This window comes from Cupressus sempervirens, chromosome 6, assembly GCF_028749045.1.
Source record: "Cupressus sempervirens isolate cs-2001-9-10 chromosome 6, ASM2874904v1, whole genome shotgun sequence".
Taxonomy (NCBI): domain Eukaryota; kingdom Viridiplantae; phylum Streptophyta; class Pinopsida; order Cupressales; family Cupressaceae; genus Cupressus; species Cupressus sempervirens.
The window spans coordinates 666,080,745-666,101,056 of NC_143123.1; the positions used below are offsets into that span (position 1 = coordinate 666,080,745).

General features: G+C 36.3%; 1 pseudogene; it reads left to right on the forward strand.

The window, feature by feature from the left end:
* The first annotated feature begins 1,202 nt into the window (after nucleotides 1–1,202).
* The window catches only part of LOC149553954 (beta-glucosidase 12-like), a 39,566-nt pseudogene continuing 20,456 nt past the window's right edge, over nucleotides 1,203–20,312 (forward strand).

Genomic DNA, 20,312 nt, shown 5'->3' on the forward strand with positions numbered 1-20,312 from the left:
GATAGATTTTTTATCAATCTGTGTCCAGAAAAGACTTCGTTAACTATGCAGATGTATGTTTCAAAGCATTTGGTGATAGAGTTAAGGATTGAGTGACAATAAATGAGCTGATAAGCATAAGTGTGTATGGATACAACTATGGAAGCTTTGCTCCTGGCCGCTGCTCCAAATCAGTTGGAAACTGCAGTGCTGGAAAATTGTCATGAATTTTTCACTCCATTTGTAAGGAAAATTTTCACCAAATATTTTTCCAAGAAAATAAAAAAGATCTTCGAGAAAAATCAGACTAACCAATGAGAAAGCTTAAAATTAATAACACAAAGTTCAATTTAATAAATAGTAATTTGTCAACCTTAGTATATGGTGTATACTTTTCAATTGACCTTGAACTGGAAAAAGAAACTAATGAAAAACAAAGCATCCATAACTTTAGTCTCCTACCTTAATGGCAGGCACTAACAAGAAGAGCTCACAAAATCTTTGTAGAGAATGACTGAGAAAAGCGAGGAAGCCAAATGAGAAATTACTTTCTCTACATCGAGTGACAAATCATCGTCGCCTGAAAGACATCCATACATGAAAAGAACTTGGTATTGAGTCTATAAGAACGAATTCAACCCATTGTTTCAATGACAAGATACTGATAAAATCTATGCCGATTTGTGTCTCCCCTTGATATGCACAATCGTTTTCCTGGCTACATAGATACTACATCTAAAGAAAGCAAGCAGTGAAAAACGTGGAAACACGTTTTTTATGCTACCCAAGTAATACGTCACATAAAACTGAAATTTCAAACACACTTTTGTCACATGCTTCCAATGATTCATACATGGGTTGATTCATTACCAAAAAGGGGGAAAAAAAATACTTGATACATGGCAGACATCGTCTGAGCTAAAGCTACAATCCATTTTAAAATCCAATCACCAATCCATGTTGGATACTGTTTACCACACTTCAAAACCTTATCATATTGACTGGTGGTTACCATTGATTGAAACCAGAGAGGCCATAATTGAAAATGTCAGAAACCTAATTTATATAATGCAATGAGGAGCATTTTAATACAAATTACATCATAATTATTCTAGTTAAGATGCTTCTAGTATATGGATAGACATTGCAGGGAAACACATTATTTTCTCGGGAGAAATGGTATAAATAGGTGTTTGAGGTGAAGCGAAATATCATTGATCAAGATGAAGATATCTAGCCTTTGGGTGGTTATGTTTTTCTATGTAGGAGCTCTATCCATAGCCAATGGTTATACCCACTTTGGAAAAAAGTCCTTCCCATCAGACTTTATTTTTGGACTTGGATCTGCAGCTTATCAGGTTTATCATATATAAACAATGGTGTTATTTTGCTGCGCTTGAGAAAAATGTGTTCTACTCATAGATTTATAATCTGGTTTTTTAATCTTGTCTTCTATTTTTCATCTCTCATCATAATGAGATGTGTTTTTTTTCTTCATATAGTATGAAGGAGCAGCTCATGAGGATGGAAAGGGTCAAAGTATTTGGGATACATTTGCTCATATTCCAGGTGTTAATTGAGGATAGGGAGATTACCACTTGTTAATTGAGGATAGGGAGTGTTAGTTTTGTTAGCTTTGGACAACTGTTTGTCCATTTGCTATTATTTAGCAAGTAATTGTTTTGCTAACTAATTGGTTAGATTAGAAACAAATATTTGTTAATTAATTGACCACTTTTGGAAACAACTAGAAATCGACTTGGTTAGGGTTGTTAAGTTGTTTTAATCATTCGTCGATTGTAAATCAATCTCAGCTGTTGGTTTACCAATAGGAGTAGTATAAAAGGAGGTCAGGGGGGCATTTGGAGAACATGAAGTTTGGAGAAACGTTTGCAGTGTTAGCAAACAGTCTTGCAGTGTTAGCGTGGGGATAGCAGTGGGGAATATCAGCGGGAGAAATTAGGAGGATGTCGAAATTCTGCCAGTAAGAGGAAAAGAATTTTGTATCTCTTGATTTGTCAAAGTTTTATATAATTTCTCATTTGTAGAATTGGTTTTCCTTTAGGGGTTTTTCCAAGAACAATTTGTCCAAAAATATTGTGTCATTGTGTTGCGCATTTCTTTCCGTATTTTATAAGTGAAGTTGCACTTGTGTTATTTTTTGATATTAGCTGGGAATTTATTTTCAGTAGTTTAATAATCATTTATGATAGGAGATTAATAATCAGTGACTGCAATAGTTAAATTTTTTCACATGGTATCAGAGCATTGTTAAGGGTAGAAGAGTTTTGCCCTAGGAACAAAATTTTGATCTCTTTAGATTTATTATTGCTTTAAACCCTTGAGATGGCTTCAACTAGTTTGAGAGATCAGGATAGATTGGATGGTGCCTCAAATTTTGGTGTCTAGAAGGCCAAAATTTCTTTATTGTTGGAAGAGAATGGTATCAAGGATTATGCTACCAATGTTGTACCTGTACCAACGGATGCAAAACAGCTTTCAGCATATAGGAAGGACGATGCCAAAGTGAGGAGGATTATCCTTGATGGTGTCAAGGATCATATTGTTCCACATATCGTAGAGCTAGATACAACGAAGAAGATGTGGGATGCCATTCTAAATCTATACCAGAATGCTAGCACCAATAGGAAGTTGATTCTCAGAGAGAAGCTAAAGAATACCCAAATGAATCAGGGAGAAGATGTCACAAGTTACCTCACTAGACTCAGACTTGTCAAGGATGAGTTACTAGCTGTTGGAGATAGCCCTAGTGATGACGAGCTAGTGAGAATAGCCCTAAATGGGTTTACTAAACAATGGAGTGTCTTTGTTCAAGTTTTCAGTGGACGAGATACTTTACCGAGTTGGGATTGACTATGGACTAATTTCACTCAGGAGGAGTTTAGACTAAGTCTTGTTAATGGGGCCAACAAGAGTCAAAAAAATGAGGTGGAACAAGAGAACGTTGCCCTAGCGGGTAAAGGGAAAGCAAAGAAGGGATCTAGCAAAGGATCAAATTCACAAGGTGAGAAGAAGAAGGACCTTTCTAAGGTCAAGTGATTTGAATGTCATGAGTTTGGACACTATGTCAGTGATTTCCCAGAGAGGAAGAAGGGTAAGAAGTAGGTGGCAGCTTCAGCAAGTGCAGAAGAACTCTCCAGTAGAATAGCAGATGAGTTTGCACTCATAGCTTTTATGGTTAGCTCAACCTCACAGTGTGTTTGGTATATAGATAGTGGGGCATCATTTCATATGATAGGAGTTAGAGATTACTTCTCCAGTTACAAGGAGGAGGACACCAACATCTAGATTTCTATGGAAAACTTGTCCAAACTCAACCCTGTTGGGAAAGGGACTGTTCAGTTTTAAAGGGAGAATGGAAAGATAATTCCACTTCATGATGTGTTATATGTGCCAGGCTTAGGTATGAATTTGATTTTTGTATCTATTCTTCAGGATAGGGGGTATAATGTACTCTTTAGAGGGACAAATGTATTGATTAAGCACAAGGATTGGAAATCACCTATAACTATTGGAGTTAGGAGTGGTCGCCTTTATAGATTGTATTTTGATACTCCTAAGGCACTTATGAGAAACAGTAATCCTAGAGATCTTGGATAGCTATGGCATAGGAGGATGGGCCATATTCATCATGGAGAACTTAGATTGCTTCGTGAGATGGTGACAGGTGTTCCAGAGGTGAGCACAGAGCATGACGATGTATGTAAGGGATGTGTGTTGGGGAAGTTTGTGAAAGAATCTTTTCCAAGGAGTGACACCAGATCTAAGGGTGTTCTTGATCTAGTACATTCAGATGTTTTTGGACCAATGTCGACGAAATCTCTCAGAGGATATGAGTACTATGTTACTTTTATTGATGATTTCTCTAGAAAGACCTGGATATACTTCTTGAAGATCGAGGATGAGATTTTTAGTCGATTCTAAGAGTTCAAGGCTCTTGTGGAGAACTCAAGAGGCAAGAAGATAAAGGTTCTTCAGTCAGACAATGGAGGCGAGTATAAAGGAAATGTCTTCCAGGAGTTTTATACTAGAGAAGGAATCAAGAGAGAATGGACTGTTCCTTACAATCCATAGTAGAATGGAGTTGCTAAGAGGAAGAACCATTCTATATCAAAGGTAGCAAGAGCTATGCTACATGACCAGGACATGCCCCGTTACTTATGGGAAGAGGCATGTAATACAATAGTCTACATCCAGAATAGAGTTCCACACAAGGTGCTAGGGAAGATGACACCAAAGGAGGCTTTCATAGGGAAGAAGCCAGATGTTAGTCACTTCAGGATATTCGAGAGTTTGGCATATTGCCACATTCCTGGAGATACATGTACAAAGTTAGATCAGACTACAGAGAGGGGGTACTTTGTTGGTTATAGTGAGACCTCAAAGGCATATAGGATTTTCAACTCAGGGACTAAAAGAATTATTGTCAGACAGGATGTCAAGTTCATGGAGGACAAGGCATTCAAGAGATCTAGAGATTTGCCAGCAGATGATTAGAGTGAGTGACCAACAGAAGCTCAAGTATAGTTACTAGTACGAGTGTAGACTCAATTAGTGAAGATTCACAGAGTATGGAGCAACAGGTGCAACAGGAAATGCATCTAGAAGACTTAGAGGTTGACATTTCATCGTCTACAGTTGACAGCGGCTACCAAGTAGTTTCAGATACACAAAGGGATACTCAGGAGTTTGTGGGAGCTCTTAGGAAGAGTACTAGACATCGAAGACAACCAACCAAGTTCAATGACTATGTGGCATTAGTTAGTCAGTTGGTAGATAGTGAACCTTCTAGCTATCAGGAAGCTACAGAACATCAGGTATGGTGAGATGCTATGGTTGAGGAATATTCTTCAATAATGAAGAATGATGTGTGGGAGGTAGTACCCAGACCAACAGATAGGGCTGTAGTTGGATCATGCTGGATCTATAAGATAAAGCATGGTGCAGATGGTAGCATTGAGAAATACAAGGCGAGGTTCATGGCAAAGGGGTTCTCTTAGAAGGAGGGAATAAGACATTTTCTCCAATTACCAAGTATACTTCTATACGAGCTGTAATCTCACTTGCAACACAAATGGGATAGAAAATCCATCAAATGGATGTCAAGACAACATTCCTTAATGGTGAGTTGAAGGAAGAGGTATACATAGAACAACCATAAGGCTTTGTAGCACACAACAAAGAGACCCATGTGTGCAGATTGAAGAAAGCATTGTATGGACTCAAGCAAGCTCCTAGAGCGTGGTATGAGCGCATTAATACATACTTGTAGAAAATGGGCTTTGTGAAGAGTGAAGCAGATGCTAACCTCTACTACTTGATGGTTGGGGGTGAGATTATCATTCTTGTTTTTTATGTGGATGACCTATTTCTTACAAGTTCAATAGGGCTCATAGTGGATTGCAAGAGGAACCTTGTAGAAGAGTTCGAGATCAAGGATTTAGGACTTATGCACTACTTTCTAGACATGGAAGTGTGGCAGACAGATGGGGATATTTTCCTTGGTCAAGGGAAATATTGCATTGAAATCTTGAAGAAATTTGGGATGGAGGATTGTAAAGCCATGTCTACACCCATGATCATGAATTGGAGGAAGGTAGATACAACTAAGGAGAAAGATGTAGATCCCACTTTATATAGACAGTTGATTGGTTCACTTATGTATTTGGTCAACACTAGGCTAGATATAGCATTTGTAGTTAACTCTCTTAGTCAGTTCATGGTTGAACCAAAGAGAATGAATTGGATAGCGGCTAAGCATGTGCTACGTTACTTGCGTGGTACAGTCGAGTATGGATTAGATATGTTTGAGGTGAAGGTATCAGGTTGATAGGCTATACTGATGCAGATTGGGCAGGAAGTACAACAGACAAAAGGAGCACTTCAAGGTGTTGTTTCAGCTTGGGATCAGGAGTTGTATCTTGGTTCAGCAGGAAACAAAAGTCTGTGGCTCTAAGTTCAACAGAAGCAGAATACATAGCAACTAGCATGGCAAAATGTGAAGCTATATGGCTTCGAAAGTTGTTAGTAGCCTTGTTTGGTCAGAAGGTTGAGACTACTATGATACATTGTGACAATCAGAGTTCCATCAAGTTGTCTGAGAATCTAGTGTTTCATGATAGGTCTAAACATATAGATATCATATATCACTTCATCAGAGATTGTGTACAAAGGGAAGTTGTTCATCTACAATACATACCTACAGAGGAGTAGGTAGCAGACATTCCGACTAAGGCATTGGGGAAGGCAAAATTTATCTTCTTTAGAGATAAGTTAGGTGTCCTACAGAACAACTTCCTCGCTAAGAGGGAGTGTTAGTCTTGTTAGCTTTGGACAGTTGTTTGTCCATTTGCTATTATTTAACAAGTAATTGTTTTGCTAACTAATTGGTTAGATTAGACACAAATATTTTTTAATTAATTGACCACTTTTGGAAACAACTAGAAACCGACTTGGTTAGGGTTGTTAAGTTGTTTTAATCTCAACCGTTGATTGTAAATCAATCTCGGCCATCGATTTACCAACAGGAGTAGTATAAAAGGAGGTCAGGGGGGCATTTGGAGAACATGAAGTTTGGAGAAACGTTTGCAGTTTTAGCAAACAATCTTGCAGTGTTAGCAAGGGCGCAGTGTTAGCATGGGGATAGTAGTGGGGAATATCAGCGGGAGAAATTAGGAGGTTGTTGAAATTCTGCTAGTAAGAGGCAAGGAATTTTGTATCTCTTGATTTGTTGAAGTTTAATATAATTTCTCATCTGTAGAACTGGTTTTTCCTTAGGGGTTTTTCCAGGGACAATTTGTCTGAAAATATTGTGTTCATTGTGTTGCGCATTTCTTTTCGTATTTTATAAGTGAAGTTGCAGTTGTGTTATTTTTTGATATTAGCTGGGAATTTATTTTCAGCAGTTTAATAATCGTTTATGATAGGAGATTAATAATCAGTGACTGCAATAGTTAAATTTTTTCATAGGGAGATTACCACTTTTTATTATTTATATTGCATGTACTATTTCCATTATTAATAGCATTTATCATCATTATTTAGTTTATTTTCCTTGTATGTTTATGGATTTGCAGGGAAAATTGTTGATAATAGTACCAGTGATGTTACTGATGATCAGTACCATTGTTATAAGGTTTGTATCATTGTGGAATGTGACAAATCAGAGGAAGAATATTGAAATGTTGTACTATTGTCTCTTCTTATTTAATGGGTTAGATTAAAAATAAGACTTGAGTATTGATTCATCTAATTAATCTTCTCAAGAAGATGTGAAACTTTTGGCTGATTTGGGAGTTGATTCATATAGATTTTCAATTGCCTGGACTCGCATTTTCCCCAGTATGTTCTCTACCTTCGATGTTGTTTTATATATAGTCATTAAGATTAATAAAAAAACTATAGTCGTTAAGATTAATAAAAAAAACTATAGTCGTTAAGAATGATTATCTATTTTCTTTGGGCAGATGGAAGAGGGAAGGTGAATAATAAGGGAATAGCTTATTACAACAATCTTATTGACGAGCTTCTTAAGCATGGTATAGCTACATTCATATTTTTGTTGTATCATGGGAGATTAGATTTGATTATTTTAAAAATCCAAGCCAATGTTTCAATGAAGCAGAGAAATGACATTCATGTAAATAGCAGTATAGTAAAAATACACTAGATAAGATCTATGTATATATTCTATACTCAGAATCTCTATGGTAAAATTGTAGGAATCTGCCCATTCATGACAATATACCATTGGGATCTTCCATAAGTTCTTCAGGATGAATATGGAGGTTTCTTAAGTGAAAAAATAGTGTAAGTTATTTTGGATTTAGTTTAATTAGAAACATGTTTTAAGTTTTGATCGATCTAAGTGATTTCTGTGCTATTGTGATATTACAATGAATAGAACTTATTTACTCATTAATCAAAACTTAAAATGTATTATTTTTATTGCTAGACATCTTATCTTGTTAGCAAGAGATTAGATGTAAATTATCATAATTGTTGAATCGTGTGGTATTTTAAGCACAATAGTTCTAAGTTCATTTTGCTTAAAATTAGTTGAAAACAAGTGCCATTAGACTTATGTAATACTTTACAAAGCTTTAATAGTTTAAAGTGAATTAAAATATAATTTTAGTTCTAAAATTAATTACAAATTAATTTTAGAATTAAAACTATATTTTAATTCACTTTAAACTATTACAACAAATACATGCAATGAAAGAAATGTACTTTATTAACATCAATGCAAGTCTTATCATATGATTAAGATTTTCTTTTAATTTGTTGAATTGAAAGAACCATTTATTTAAAACTTCTTTCAATCATTGGTACCAGTGTAATAACAAGTGTTCCATGCTGATAGTGTTTTAAACAATGTGTATCTAGAAAAGAATTCGTGAACTATGCAGATGTATGCTTGAAAGCATTTGGTGATAGGGTGAAGGATTGGGTGACAATAAATGAGCTAATAAGAATAAGTGTGTATGGATACAACTATGGAAGGTTTGCTCCTGGCCGCTGCTCCAAATCAGTTGGAAATTGCAGCGCTGGATATTCAGCTATTGAATGCTACATGGTCACCCACAATTAACTTCTTTCACATGGTGCTACTATTAAACTATACAGAGACAAGTATCAAGTATATATGCTAATTCAATATTTTATCCTAGTTTTACTTAATACGTCCTTTTCATTCATCAAATGGGCTTTGTTGATGTGTGTTTTATGACTCACCAAACAGTAGAACAAAATACCGAAATATCTTATCCTCTCTTGAATAAAGTCTTGTGTATGCTAAGATTGCTAGAAGATCATACAATGAATTCAAGGTTCCTTTAATGCTAGGTCTTGACTGTGGATAAGATCGGTGGTTGATGTGATTTTCTGATGATCACAAGGGGCCTTACATGTTTATTCATATTCATTTCAAGCCATACTGGATGTGGGAGCTATCTTAAGGTTTTGCAATGAAGCGCTTTTTTTTTTTTTTTTTTTCGGATTTTTACAGAATATGCAGAAATTAAAAAGGATGGGGTTCAGGAATTCTATTCTAATCCTAAGGGTAGTGATAACAAAAAATAGTATTCTAGTGGACAAATTCCTCAATTTACTGAATTCCACTTCGCCAAGTTATACTACAACTAAGCATGAACCAGTGCAATCTTCAAGGGTTATGCCAAATATTGTCATATCACCACATACACCATCATAAAGAACAATGTATACAAATGATAGAAGTTGAGCATATGCATGAAAGGGGTTCAGGCTAACTTTACACAATGAATTAGAATCACTAAAATGTCAAAAGTATGAACCAAAGGAATTCATCAATACACCATCATATTCTCCATTGTAATCACCACACATTGACTATGCTAAACTTAATCTACCTGAAGAAATTTAGGAGAACAAGCAAGCACTAAGACACATCAAGTATTCACCAAACTTCAATGAAAACTTTATTATCTCAACAGCTCATAGCAACAATCTCATAAAAATCTCCCTTTACAAATGAGAAATGAGGCCTTTATATAGGTCCTCGATTACAACGGATGGCCCAGATGATCACAATAATCGATGGCTGAGATCATGCCACATCAGCCCTAATTAGGGTTAGGGCAATGGAAAGGAATTCACATTAATGCCATAAGAAATCTACTACTGTAGTGGGTAATAAATGCCCACCATGCATGCTAATTTAAGAAGGAGTGGGGTGTAATAAATGATCCCTATGCACACCCACTCTGCATTTAATGCATCTATCCTTGATTTCTTTGCCTAAAAGATCAAAATCGATCTAATACTATTTCCAACTCCTCTGTACTGATGCTTGGTGCAGATTCTTGCTTGAATTATAGAACTACAATTGCTCTTTTTGCTTTTCCCAAGCTTTCATCCGAATCTGGTAGTAAGTCCTTAGTAGTGTGAAGATGGAGAAGTTCTCAAAATCATCTCTTCCATATACATTTAGCTGAAAGAATTCCTCTAACTTGACTTTTAGATTATCAGTTGTCATTTCCTCTTTCCCTAATCTTTATGATAACAAGGATGCAACTGCATTTGATATTCCTTGCTTGATGTTATCAACAATCTTTTTCCATCGACTGGATTCCCTGGTAAAGCTCTCAAACATTTCCTTAGCCATGATCACTACACTATACCATTGAATAAAATCATTGAAATCCCCCTCCTTGATAACTCAACCATCAATCAATTCTTTCTTTGGGGTATCCATCAGACTCTGAATGTCGGCAATCACCTCTTCTTGGTAAATATGCTCATCCGCCCATGATTCCTCCATGCATTGAATCCTAGAGACTGTAGCCAATGCCCTATTGTGCACTTGCACTAATTCTTCTGCATGTTTTAAGGCTACCTCCTGAATTCCTTCGATCCAAATTTTTGCACCCTAAGCAATCCGCTTGATTTTGTCAATATCACCTACCACTTCACTGGCAACACCTGTTGGAGGGACAAATGATGGACCTTCCTCTCTTACTGGATGAGTCTATTTATTGATGTACTGACATAAGGCCCGAATTTCTCTTTTCTGCTTTTCATACCCTTCTTCTACTTTCTTCAGCCTATCCTTCAAAGCATGTGTGGAGTCATCAAATTCTTCCAATATTTGCTCTCGGAAGGCCCGACCAAGATTTACTTCTGTAACATGATATTTATCTGGAGCAATCTGATTTTTCCCTTTGTCAATTGTGGGAGTCGCAATCTGCAAGATTCTAGATCCTGATTCTCCTATGATGAATTTAGTATATCTTTTTGCTTTCCCTTGTTCTTCTGATCAGTTTGATCAGTCCAAAATTTCTTGTAATTCAATTGCTAGATCAACCTCCTTTTGTTGATGCAATTGAATTCATTGCCTCAACCATTCTGGAATAAGTATACTTTGGTCCCCCAGAATTACCAATTGTTCTTTCCTTTGGACTGCTCGAATGTCAATCTCTTCTTCACCTCCTGGACTATCCATTGTAACCTCAAGAACTATAGCTTCGACACTTGGAAGATGTATTGCTACCCCTAGAGTTTCTTCCTCTAGTGGACCATCTCCATCATTAATCATTTCTCGCTCTAAGATCATAGCAAGACTTTGTTTTGTAGCAATATCTTGATCTCTCCCTCTTTCTTGCATGGATTTTTCATAAGCATTTATACTCAACCTATCATGAATTGGCCTATCCAAATTCTCTTCTTGCTCAAATCTCCTTATAATTGTCCCTACATCCTGCCTTTCAAAAGTTTCTATCTCTTGGACACTTGAAGTTCGACTTGGAGAAGAGGGAGCATCTCCATGTTTCTGCTTCTTATTTTGAGATTCTTAGATGACTTCCTCAATCCTAGGATGCTTTTCTTGAGTTACCTCCTTCCCTTTCTTGGTTCCTACATCTTCGGATGGAGTTCCCCTTTCTTCAATAGTCCCTTCAGATATTTGTCTTGATCTTTCATCCTTGAGTGGTCTGTGGCCAAGCAACCTATATGTGAATCTATTAGCTGGTGCAACTACTTTTTCAAGCTTACGCTCGAGCCACCACTTTGTAAAATCTAAGACTAGTTTTGAAAGGGTTTTGAGATCTGTAATTTCTTTCTTCTTCCAATCAAATGGTTGAGCTATCATTTCTAGATTGAATCCTTTTCGCATCACATTTGGGTCCTCCTCCATTTGATCAGGAACCTTGAATATGTTACATGTTCTAATAATGTTCAATGGTAGTCTTGAATGCAATCTTTTTCTAATCTCGTTCTCATCTACTGCATTTACCCAAAAGTCTTCAAGGTGAACCTTGTGTTGGTACTTTGACCCTCTTGCTGATGAGATCTTGTTGAAAGGATCAAAATCATTCCTCTTTGGATAAAGTGGAAGGCAAAAGAAGTGGAGCTCATTTGATGATTTCTCTGCAGCTTTTAGACATGGGCATACGTCAGATTTCCCTTTTCCTATGGAAATTGGAAACTGCAATCCCAACTTTTTCTTTCCTTTTTGAATCTTGTAATAGGCAGTAAGTTGTCGAGTAAGATCTAACAAGACCATCTTATCCTTTGGATACCTAGGAATTTTGTATGGCTCCGTCGAGAATCCTTGAACTTAGATGTACGAAAAGGTAGGAAACTGAATGAACCAGGCACCATATTCTTCAACCAACTTCATTGCACCCATTGAAATTCTTATATGTGGCCTCTTTTGTAGTGTTCTTACTATGCGCATGGAAAATATATCATTAACCCTCATGTAATCATCCTTTGAATACAAATGCAACTGCGGGTAACATTCGTGGACTTTGAGGTGTTGGCTTCCACTTCCAATTGGTCCTTTGCATCGTAGTCCATCATAATTTTTCCTCCATGCTAGCATGTAGATGACATAGGGGCTCATGTAAAATTTCCTTGTATGCTCTAGATTCATCAACTGCTCATTTAGGTTATCACTTATGAGCCCAACCCAATCTATTCTGTCACCTTCCTCCATTACCTGCTCAACAAAATACGACATCCAAGATTCAAACCTATAAGAATAAGGCATGCCAAATATGTGACTCAACATCATGACCATATCACTATATTCCCTCTGCAAGTCGGGCCATACTATTTCTCTAGGAATCTTGGAATGATGTGGTCTATTCTTTTTCAACCATCTTTTGTTGATTATTTCTTCACAAAAATTGATTCCAGATGTATAGATTCTCAGTGCTTGCTTTTGTGTTTTTGTGACCATCCTTGGATTTGAAGGAATTCCAAATGCTTCAAAAATGGATGTCGGAGAAAAATCTGCCAGAATATTTCATTCAGAATCTCGGATGGTTTTTTCTTTAGGACTGTAATGCTTTGTACATTCCATGATTAACTCTAGATGCTGAAAAGAAGGAAGGAAACCAGCTTCAGTGAAAATTCCACTTCTCACAATATTTGTAGCCAGGTGTGTTGGGTGATAGTAGTTATATCCAAGCATTCTCTAGTTAAAATCTTTCAAATCAAGGCAGCCAAGACTTGTATCTCCAATTTCTGTCCACTTTGACACAATTTTGGATTCAGGATAGAATCCTCTCCTTTCATTCTTTATCAATTGTCCTCATGTTTCTCTTGTTCCCCTAGGCTCTGCCATTTTCCTTTCCTGCAAAATAGAAAATGTACATACATAAGACTATGCAAGGAAAGCATTAAAAACAACAGATATGACTTGTCCATAAGACAAAGATTTTGGATTTTCGCCAAAATTTCCATACTCCTTTCAAGATTCACTTTTAACACTTCCGCGAGAAATATGAAATTCCACAACTCACTGCAAAGAAAAAATCCTTTCTGATAGGATTCAAAATCTTCTGACGTGAATTCCTAGAAAAGTCCTCAACAATTTCAGAAAATTTCTCAAAAAATCTGCTTCCTTGAACTCCTCAAATCTTACTCCTATTCTCGATTTGCTCTTCAAATTTTTGTGTGAGCCTGAATGAATGAGAGGGTTTCTTATAGAAATCATCCTTCAAAAAAGATGCCTTTAAAGCTGTAGACTAAAATTAGGCAGCTGTTTTACTTAACCATTAAGGTTTCCATTTTTTGTGCCACTTGTCGCCTTTTTGCTGCTTGATTCAAAAAGTTTCTATCTTTAATGCTCTTAACTTCATGATGAAGCTAAGTATTTCTATTTTGATTTTTTTTTATTAATTAAATATCAATTAAAAAAAATCAATATTTAATTAACTTCCATTTTTTAATGAAAAATCAAATTTATTTGCAACTTTTTCTCTTTTTTTATTTTTTGGGTTATTATTAAAAAAAAAATCAAATTAAATATTAGTAAAACTAATATTTAATTTTTTAATGTAAATCCAAAAAAAATCTTTTGAAGGAAAATCATTTTTTCGCGTTTCCTCTCGGAATCCAACTTTCACTTCATAAGAAAATTCATCCTTCCTCTAAATTTTCTGATTTTTTTGCAAAATTTTCAATTTTTCGCTTTTCACAAATTTTTAACCAATTTACAAGAGCGGGCTTTTTCAGAATTGAGGATTTTTCTTTTGCATCATATTTCCTTCACTCCTACTGACTTGCGCTTGTTGTTTTATGAAAGCGGGATTTTCAAGGAATGAAGGATAGAATCCTTCATCAAAATATTCCTCCATTTCCTGAAAAATGCGCTCCAAAATTTTAGGGAGCAGGCTTTTTAAGGAATGAAGGATAAAATCCTTCATTTCTTTCCTTCATTTCCTGAAAATTGCGCTTCGAAATTTTAGGAGGCGAGCTTTTTAAGGAATGAAGGATAAAATCCTTCATTTCTTTTCTTCATTTCCTTCCTTCATTTCCTGAAAATTGCGCTCTGAGATTTTAGGGAGCGAGATTTTTAAGGAATGAAGGATAAAATCCTTCATTTCTTTCCTTCATTTCCTTCCTTCATTTCCTGAAAATTGCGCTCTGTAATTTTAGGGAGCGAGCTTTTTAAGGAATGAAGGATAAAATCCTTCATTTCTTTGCTTCATTTCCTTCCTTCATTTCCTGAAAATTGCGCTCCAAAATTTTAGGGAGCGTGCTTTTTAAGGAATGAAGGATAAAATCCTTCATTTCTTTCCTTCATTTCCTAAAAACTGCGCTCCAAAATTTTAGGAAGTGAGCTTTTTAAGGAATGAAGGATAAAATCCTTCATTTCCTGAAAACTGCGCTCCACATTTTCAGGAACAGCTGGCATATTTCCTAAATGGGATTAAATCCTTGTCTCCTTCAGTCTTGCGCTCCGCAAAAGTTGGCAAAAGTTTAAAAAAAAAATAGAAAGGGGGCCCCCAGCTGGGGCGATGGTGACTGGCAGTCACAACATCTGGTGACTCCATGAGTGAAATGTTACAAGCATTTCAAGGATAAGACTTAATCCGAACTCAAAATCTCTGGTTTCTCTATCTTACATCATCAATAAGAGAGAAAACAAGCTCAAAAGGGGAGAATAATCATATATTGGATCAAAAGCACATTTACTCTGCGACAACCTGAGTGTTTGCAATTTATATTAATTCCATCTCAACAAGACCACTCAGAAATCCTAGGATTAATCATGACAAGTTATTGATTCCTCTTGACTTCAAAAGCATCCTTGACATTGCCCCACTGCCAGTCAGGCGTCCATAGCCCTGACGGAGTTGTCATTGTAAAACCAACGGAGATTGCTCCACTTTTGGTGAATTATTCTTTAGAACACCTATGGAGATTTCTGCGTACCCCCAAAGCCAATCTCATTATTTCATCATTTTTCTCTTTTTCTTTTTCTTTCTTTCTTTTTGAATTTGTATTTCATTTGTTTCTTTTCTCTTGTCTTGTAAGCAATGAAGCTTACCATGGGTTTAGGAGTTACAGTGGCACTCAAGCAAGATTTTAAAAATTTCACAAGTCATGACCTTTCCAAAGACACATAAATGGACTTAGAGCAGTAGTTAAGAGTGTGAAATATGTGGCAACCTTAGAGTTCATGCGTCAAGACACAATGTATGATTAACCTTTTGAGTCAAGTATGTTTTCTAACCTATTGAAAATATATGAAGGATAGTCGAGATTTTAATGCTCTTCATAACAATTATCCAAGAAATGAAATAAACAAAACTCGGTGAAGTCTTCAAATGAAGTAACCAAATCATGACACCACTCCACTTGCAAAAAGGAGATTCTCACAGCTATGAGCCACCTAGCAAAAGCCAAAACTGAAGCCAAACCAAAAGAAGAGAGAAAATTGAACCACCGAAGGAAGACAACCTAGGGAAAAAGAAAAAAAAATAAACAAGGGAAAGAAACCTAAACTACGCAAAGCCAAAACTCCTAACCAAGAGAGGGGAGACAAACCAAAATGCCCACCTAACTAAAAAAAAGGAAAAAAAAAAACAAAAACAAAAACACACCACAAAGGAAAACCTAAACTAACTATGTTAGAGTCTTAAGCTTGAATGCATTATCTCCCAAAATTTTAGAAATCTGATAAGGACCTTTCCACAGATTATCAAACTTATCATGTCCACCTTTCTTTTCATGTGCCTTATCCCAGCGAAGTACCAGATCTGAAATTCAAAATTCTTTAACCTTTGCCATTTTGTCAAACCATCTCTTAACAACTCCTTGATGTTTAGCAAACTTTTCCAATGCTTCGTCCCTCTTCTCTTCCAAGTGCAATAATTAGATCAAACGTGTCTGCACTCTATCTTCTCCTTCCATAAAATCTTGCATGAATCGTAGTGTTGGAATCCTCAATTGGATAGGAAAAATTGGATCTTGTTCGTAGACCAAATGGTATGGAGATGTCCCCAAAGAACTCTTTATTTTGATCCTATCCACCCAAAGTACGAATCTCAGCTGTGTATGCCAATCTCTAGGGTTATTGTCTAATAACTTCTTCATTGCACTCAATAGATTTTTGTTTGTTGATTCTGCCAATCCATTCCCTTGCAGATAGTGGTTTGATGAAAAGTTTAGTGTGATCCCATAGTCAAATGCCCAGTTTGAGAACTTCAACGATCTAAATGCTGGCTCATTATCACATACGAATGCATGGGGACATCCAAACCTGGTAATGATATTTTCTTCAAGAAATTTGATAACAACCTCTGTTGTACAATTTTTTAGTGATTGAGCCTCGGTCCATCTGGTGCAATAGTCTGTAGCAGTCAGGATATACTGGTGGTGTCCTGATGATGGTGGATTGATGGGACCAATGAAATCTAACCCCCATTTTGCAAACAGTTTTACTTCAATAATAGGTTGTAATGGCATAGCAGGATTTCTTTCATGTGTCGCAACTATCTAACATGTGTGACAAGTCTTCATGTGTTCACAAGTGTCTTTAAACAAGGTTGGCCAATAATACCTTGCTCTTGATATTTGATGAGCCATAGCCAAACCACTTCCATGGCTGGTTCCATATTTACTATGAAAATGCTCAATGATGTGTCTAGCCTCTTCCCTTCCAACACATCTCAAATAAACCCCATCATGATTCTTTCTATATAGCACAGATCCTTGAAGCATAAAATTTTGACTCTTCATTCTCAATGAATGCTTTTGAACAGAATTCAAGTGTGATGGAGACTTATGGTTTAGCAAATAATGAACAATGTCATCATACCATTCATCTGGGGATACTTCTTCTAACACATATACTTGTTGTACTAACCCAGGACCAGTTGTAGATAGGGTTTGGGCTAGAGCTTGTCCTCGTACCAACTTCATTGGTTATATCTCCATGTCATATTCTTGAATAATTGCCATCCACTTTCCTCTTCTTTCTCCCAATTCATTCTGCATTAGAAAAGTCTTTACTGCTGCATCAGGAACTATTGCATAAACCTTGCTTCTTAGGATGTAGTGTTGGAATTTCTTTATTACTTTCACCAAAGCATAAGCTTGTTTTTCAATGTTCAGATATCTCAATTCTGCATCTTTCATGGTTGAATTCATGAATGCAATAGGATGTTCATCCTGATCATCTGCCTTCTGGGTGAGGATAGCTGCGCAAGTGTGTTCTGAGGCAAAAGAATATATATAAAAAGGCTTGGTGTAGTCAAGACTCAACAAAATAGGAGAATCCACAATTGCTTGCTTGATTTCTTCGAATGCCTTTTTTGTTGTAGGTGTCCAATCTATCCTTGATCCTTTCTTTAGCATTTCATTTAATGGCCTTACTATCTCTGCGAATCCAGTTATGAACTTCCTTACAAAGTTAATTTTCCTAAAGAATGACTTTAATTCTTTTTGACTAGCTGGGAATCCTATCTTTGATATTGCCTTAATGTGCTCAGGATCAATTGAGATTCCTCGTTTTGATATTACATGTCCTAACAATTTCCCTTTAGTGACAGCGAACATGCATTTCTTTGGATTCAAGGAAATCCCATATCTTCTAGATCTTTTGAAGATTCTCCTCAAATCACTGATGTGATCTTCCCTGCATCGAGAGAATACAATGAGATCATCCATGTAAATGATGATGCACTTCTTTACCAAGTCTCTGAAAGCATAATCTATGGCCCTTTGAAAAGTGGGTCCTGCATTGATCAAACCGAAAGGCATTCTTCTATAAGCAAATGTACCCCACTTAGTTGTGAACACCATCTTTAGTCTATCTTCTTCTTCTACCATCACTTGGTTATATCCAGAATAACCATCTAAAAATGACATCATTTTAGAACCATTAACAACTTGTATCACTTCATCTAATGATGATACTAGATAATTATCCTTCTCTAAAGCTCTATTGAGATTTCTAAAATCCACACACAACCTTATCTCTCTATTCTTCTTTCTAACAGGTACAAGGTTGGCGACCCACGTTGAGTGTCAAACTAGGAATATAATCCTTGCTAACAATAACTTCTTCACTTCTTGATGTATTAGTGGTTCTAACAATGGATTCATTGGTCTTTGCCTTTGTCTAAATGGTTTACTGTTTGGCTTTAATGGAATAGTATGTGTAATCAGATACATATCATATGTCTTCAGATCTTCATATCCCCAAGTAATCACATTAGGGAATTCCTTCATAAGCTTCAATATTTCCTCCTTTTCTATGGGGGTAAAAAATTTCCCGATAAATACATTCTTGACATTTTCTCTTGTTCCCAAGTTCACCTTTTCACATTCCCCTCCTTCAGTACTTTGGTACTTGAGGGAACTTAGTCTATCGGCATCAAAAATTCTCTCTAGTTCAATCATTCCTTTTGGAATGGTATTTGTCCTTAAACTCATAATCTCATCGATTTCAAATTGAGCTTGTTGTTTTTCTCCTTCATCTATGACTTGTGCTTCAAATACCCTTGAGCTTGTCAAAAAATCAAGAATATGCTTGTCATCTTCAAACACTTGAAAATTTGTGATGTTGTAAGGAACTGATGGTACTGAAGTCAGCTCAACTATAAATTTCTTCACACAATCCATGGCTAATGGTTCTAATGAACTTGTAGATTGATCCAAAGAGTTTGCTACTGGATTGCTTGTTCGACTTATCCTTTTAATATTGAAAGCATCAAAGCTTTCGATTAGGTCCCAAACTCTATTGCGATACTGACCCAATCTTTTATCATGGCATGTATATTTCTTGTGTACTTGTCCAATGACTATGTCTGAATCTCCATGTACATGTAGGATTTTGGCACCCTTTTGGATAGCGAGGAGCAATTCAGTGACCAATGATTCATACTCAGCCACATTATTAGTACAAGGGAACTACAACCTATGTGATGCCAAATATGTTTCTCTAGTTGGACTGATGAGTTCAACACCATCTCCACTACCTTTCTTTGATTTGGATCCATTAAAGGATAAAGTCCATACTTGATCATTTTCATATTCCATGGGTGATTTTATCTTTGAATCCTTGGATTCTTTTTGATGTTCTTCTTATCCTATTTCACCTTCTCGAACTCTTTCTTGTTGTGGGTCTAAAATTTTCATACAAGATGAGTTCATTTTGACCACATTTTCTACTATCCATGCTTGTGGAACCATTTTGTAAACTTGTGCAATTGCTTCTTTGCACATGGTGCATGATATCTCAGAATGAAAAGCATCATGTATTCTACACTAGTTGGGTAACAACAGATTTTGAATGGTTGCACCTTTTCCTAGTTCAACTTCCTGCTTAATGCTTTTTAGGACAAAATTCCTAAAACTCTCAAACATTCCTTCATTCAGCGATGGTTCTGAATTATCCATAACTGGTACCTTAGCAAAAGTTGGAGTCACATCAGGACATCCCCTTTGATTGTAACCGTGCAACATTAAAAACTCTCCAGTTTTGGGAATATATGATCCCAAAGTGGTTTCCATAAACAAGATCTTATTGTGTTCACCATACTCAGTGATCAACAACTAGAGCCTTAGAGTGCTCTCTATCCTTATTTGATTGGGAATTCCCTTCCATGGGAGCCACATGTGTGAAAAGTCCATTGCAATATAACCATTCAATTTCCTTGCCCAATCTCTACTAAGAAGCATGCCATACCCTTCAGGAATATCCACAATAGATATGTCAATACAACTTTGAACACGTGGATTAGAGGCCAATTGCATGTGAATATTATTCAACTCTCCCAGGACTGAGACTTCAGTTTTATCCAATTGTGTGACTTTCTTGTCAGTCTGAAGTGGAATCAATCCCAACTTTCTACATATGTCCAATGGCATTACATTACTTGATGCACCAGAGTCAATTAAACAATTATGTAACATTTTTTCAAAAATTCTAACAAATACTAGGAAAGGTGCAGGTTCCTCCTTCCCTTGATAAAAAACCACTGTCTTCTGCCCTTTTGAATCAAATGTCTCATTGTTATGTATAGAATTTC